Consider the following 5,421-nt stretch of genomic DNA (forward strand, 5'->3'; position numbering starts at 1 on the left):
CATCTCTAATAAACATGCAGAAATGGAGCCCTGGTCCCCTTTCACACTCACTGTATACATGCTTCTGTACTGGATCCCTTCTAGCATGGCAATGACACCTCCATCTTTATTATATTCTAAACAAACAGAATTGTTTCCAACAAAATCCGACTTCCTACTGAGACAAGTCAGACAATCTATACTGAAAGAGTCTGGTTCCGAAATTAGCCTGCTTTAAATTATGTTGTGAAACTTCTGCAGTTAGCTCTGTGTCACACCAACTCCACAAGGAAAAGGAGAGTGCCTTTTGCAAGGACTCAGTCTCAGACCTTAAGCAGGTGCTAAGTTAACATTTCTCTAGTACCCTTCAGCACAGAAGATCCACAAACTATTTACAAACTGCATACAAGACTCTTTTCACTCCCCACTAACATTCACTAGCAGACATTCGCTAGGTGGAACACAGCTGCTATTTAATAGTGCGCAGCACTGCTACATGACAGAGTGTAGGATGGGAAGTGCAGAATATTCATTGAAACTAGCAACAAATGAATTTGGCCACATTTCTGCCCTTGCAAAAACTACCATGAGACCTTCAATGGCCACAACTCTCTGTCTTGTATCTCAGCTGGAAGATGGCTCCCCTAAGGAGACAGTGACCCCATAAAGCCACTTGGGGCATAGTTACAGCACTGAGTCACAGGGGAGAGCCCCATCTACTGAATAACCAACACCACTCCCAGCAGTTGTTGGGCTTTTCCTTGAAGGTCCCCCATTCAAGTGCTCACCAGGTCCAACCATGTCTCCTTTACAAGATCCTAGCCCAACATGATACAACTATAGAATCCCAGATGTGCTGGGGGGCAACAACTCAACAGGGGGTGACCAACAGCTTACCGTCTCTGATTGTCTTTTGCTCAATGTTTCTACTGGAGAGAGCTGTGAGCTGTACCCCCGCCCACTGGGACCTGGTGGAAGAACTTTGGGATACTTGGCTGGTAGGCCTGTGCTGGGAATACTAGGGCACATGTTTCTGGGAGTCGCAGATAGACCAGCTCCCAATCAGCTATTTGCTGCTGATAGTGGGTAACAAATTATGAATTCTTGTAATATGAATTATTGTCTTAATGCCACAATATAAGTATGCCCAGAGAAATGCGCATACTCTTCATAAAGGTTGATACTGTAAATAAATGAAATATTAATCACCATCATTGTCAAAACCGTGAAGTGATCCATCTTTATATTATTTGGATGAGGCTGTGTGCTTAGTTCGACCCTGACATTTTGGGAAATGATGAGAGCTACATAGCAGGTTGGAAGCTCTAGAGCAAGTGAGATTATGATTTTAATGCATATTAATGGCCCAAATGAGGGTGGGGGGGAAGGAAGTTTGTGTGAGTCCCTTATAGAGACAGAATGCTAAATAAGAGGATTCCAGCTGTGCAACAAGAAAGTTAAAATGGTTTGTTTGGATCATTAATATTGCAATGAAAACTAATTAAACCTAGAGCTACAAGGAGGAGCTCATCAGAGATTTGAGCAGAGGCATTTGGAGGCCTCCAGTTTTAACGGTTTCTTTTATTCCACATGTGATAGCAAAGCCTGTTGAATAGATAGAGGCTGGGATGACCTGAGGATCTTAAACAGGGGTCTCAAATTCAATTTACCTTAGGGCCAGTGCCAGTCCTCAAATCCTCCCAGCGGGTGCATAATGTCACTGAAAATGGTGTTCAGAAAAGAAAATGTTTATATTTTATTTTTTTATTTTGAATTTCTTAGAAATAATAAAACTGTCATATAACTGTATAGAATTCTTCACCTGCCAGAGAGTTTTAGTGTTTGCCAGACACCTGGCAACACTTCAGTTCTGTCAGTTTGTTAATGTTTGGCCTCAGTGACTGAGCAATTGAAACCTTCAGGATTGCAGCAAGGTGTGCATCAGATAGTTGTGTTCGGTATTTAGACTTCTTTATATTCATTGTGGAAAAAAGTGATGCTGACTGTGCCCGGCAACTAACAATGCTGCCTCCATGGCTGACTCTCCCCAGCGACTAGTGATAGTATCTCTGTCCTTCTCCCCCAGCCAATGGGAGCTGTGGGGGGTGGCGCCTGCAGCAGACATTGCCAGCAGTATGGCTGTATGTGTCTTTCCTCTGCGGGCTGCTGCTCGGTCCGCAGATGGCCCACTGGCTGGGACTTTGAGACCTCTGATCTTAAGGGAGTTAGGTGCCCAGCTCCTATTGGAATTCAGTAGAAGTTGGGTGCCTTGCTCTCCTGAGCTCCTTTGAAAATCCCAGGCACACGCTATGAAACTTTCTAAACTTAGATCCAAGCCCCCCTTACTAGGTCTCTGCTGTGAGTCTTAAGACAGCTGACAGGTCAGATTTATGATCTCTGTCTGTAGCCTTAGTGTGCATTTTGGTGCACGATCCTGAAAGTTCTATATGCACTGCTTCCTTTAATGACTCCTCCCTGCCTCACCTGGCCAAGGGAACATGTGGCTTCATCTTAACTCCCTGCAGCTAAAGCTCTCTGAAGGCTGGGAGAGAAGCACCTGCCAAGAGATTTCCATCTCCTTTATCTGCCTCTCTCTTTGACTTGGTCTTTCCATTGCACTCCACTGTCTATATTCTTGGTGTGAATCTCAACCCTGCACTTTCCACCTCCTACCTCGTCATGTTGCCCCACAAGTGCCACTGCCTCCACTCTAACATAGGTGTCCTCGTCCAGGCATTCATCTCCTCTTGCCATAGCTACTGTAGCTCCCTTCCTGATGGCTTTCCCACATCCCAGCCCGTAGCACCTTGCTGCCCACCTTCACATAAATACAAGGAAGAATTACCCACTGACCTCACCATCAGATTTTCACTTCAGGAGCCAGTTCAAAATCACCTTCACTGTTCAATGAACCCTCCTGTGTTTTGCTCCAGCCACTGCGTAAATCTTCTCTCTCCTTCCCTTCTCACCCATCTAGCTAAGGCCTCCTATGTATCTCCTCCCACAATCTCACCTTAGCCTTTTCCTCTGCACCTGTCTAGAGGAACTTTCCTACATCTCTTGCCCACACTGGGTGTCCTGGTATTTTCAGATTCCATCTGAACATACCTCTGTTCCCTCTAGTAGATGCTTCCTACTTGCCCTTGGCTTCTCTTTTATTTTATGTTCTGTTTGTACCTCCACTGTTTTTAGCTTTGTGAAGGGGAGTCTTCTGAGGAGAACCCATTGTGGCTATGCCCAGGCTAATGTGGAAAACAGAGGTGCAAGGAAAGAACCAGAGGTGGCCCAAAATGTACTTAAAAACATGATGTCCATGCACCAGAATGGGACCTCTCCCCCAGCTCTAATATTGACGATCTTAAGAAATGTCTTTGCAGCAGTGCTTAACCCTGCAAGGTGCTGAAGGCCTTTGGCCCGCATTGATGTCATATGGCACTGAAGAGCATTCATCACCTTGTGAGACCAAGTATGTTGTGCATCACTTGGCCAGTGCAAGCAGCAGCTAGGAAAAAGCACTGCCATGCAGGCATCTAGGAGATAACAGATGCTGCCTGCCTGGTTAGCATCTTGTTATGATTCAAGCTGAACTATCTTGTAAAGGCTGCCAGGCAGAATCCAGAGCTGCATGCTATACACACCAAATCACCCAATAGCAGAGGGCTTCTGGACATGCTCTGAGAGGAGCTCATTTCTTGCCTCTTAGCAGTGGCTGCTGCTGGCATTGCAGGATACCAGTAACACATGGGCTGAGCTATTCTTTGTTTTTTTCCAATGCTGATACCCACATTCGTGGAGGTGATCTCAGTCACAGTCCACACAGTCTTCTAGGTCCACCCAGGGCCGACGAGAGGGAGTGGGGAAGCCAGTACAAATTACCAGGGCCCAGCAGTCCGGAAGGGGGCCCACGGCCTGGCTTCCCCAGCTTTGTCGGCCCTGTTTAGCTGGTCCACCTTTGCTGGGGGACCCAAAAATTTTTTTTCATCGGAGCCCGAACCCGCTCCTGGTGGCCCTGGGTCCACCCAGCCCATCTGAGAACTCATTCTTCAGGGAGGGGCTCAGGTTACAGTGCACCTTTAGAGAGAACCTACATGAAACAAGAGTGTACTTGGGATTGCCCTTGGATATAGGACACCTGACCTAAATTTAGATGTCTGGATTTAAATTGACCCATGCCTCCATAAACAATTAACATTCATCCTGAGAAACCCAACAGAAGTTTATTGCCTTTGTTCCCACCCCTATCCCAGGAAGAGGGAGCCAGATAGTGTGGTGACATCAGACACTTCTTGCTCTAAATATACTGGCATTCTGAGAAGTTACATTCCTGTTTTCCATTTGCTTTTCTCGCTTGCTCCTCTGATCCAAAGCCCTTCAACACCATAGCTTCGGGATGACAAATACCTGCCTAAGCTTGATTGACTGGAATAACCTCACGTCCCCTTTTCTGGGGTAGATCATGTGATGTCAAGATCACCTCCTAGTTCAAAAACAGCCTTTGTATATGTGTCATTCTGTGTTACCTTCTCATCAGGCAGCAGCATTTTTGGAATATCCCCATATTGCCTCCTCGCCAGCATAGCTCGTATATGCCTTGCCAAGGAATCAGTAACACATGAAGAAGGGCAGGTGAACAAGAGACACATTGCTGTGCTCATCTGCTCATTTCCCTTTTACCTCCCACTGCAGTTTTTATAGAGCCCTGAACTTCAGCGAGGCTTTGCATACACTCCTCTCCACCTTGGACTTAGTGTGTGATGCAAGCCTTGAAATGTGGGAGAAACAGCCAAAATGTGGAACTCCTAGGTCAGGGGTCCCCAACGCGGTGCCCACGGGTGCCATGCTGCCCACCAGGGCATCCATGTGCACCCGCCTACTGGTTGCCAGACAAGCAGCCACTGAAATGCCGCCGAGAAGTGGCAATGTCAAGAAGCGCTATTGCCGAAATCCCACCAGATTTCTGCCGCAACGCCTCTTCATGACGCTCCTTCATGGTGGCATTTCAGCGGCGACACTCTTGACGTTGCCGCTTCATGGCGGCATTTCAGCGACTGCTTGTCTGGCAGCCATGGTCCTCAGTGACTAGGCGTCCAGCGCCCACCCCATGGAAAATGTTGGGGACCACTGACCTAGGTAATGTTGTGTGTTGCACTGCAACTGACAGATTATACTGGTTTTTAACGCTATATTCCTCACTGTGCAAATCAGATAAATCCAGTCTGCAATCTGCTGTGTAGGAGGGCAGGGTGAGGAGCGGGGGACCATGCCCAAGTGGCTAGGGGGATGGAGGGTTTGAGATGGGCGTCCCTGCCAGGGCTTCTTGTGAGGCACCAGAGAGAGGTTGGGTTAGCAGGTTGGGGGGTCCCTACATGCTGCCCTCATACAAGTAATTCAGGCTGCCCACAGCCAGACTTTAATAATACAAACAAAGCTGGATGCTGTGGC

This window comes from Chelonoidis abingdonii, chromosome 16 (assembly GCF_003597395.2).
Source record: "Chelonoidis abingdonii isolate Lonesome George chromosome 16, CheloAbing_2.0, whole genome shotgun sequence".
Taxonomy (NCBI): domain Eukaryota; kingdom Metazoa; phylum Chordata; order Testudines; family Testudinidae; genus Chelonoidis; species Chelonoidis abingdonii.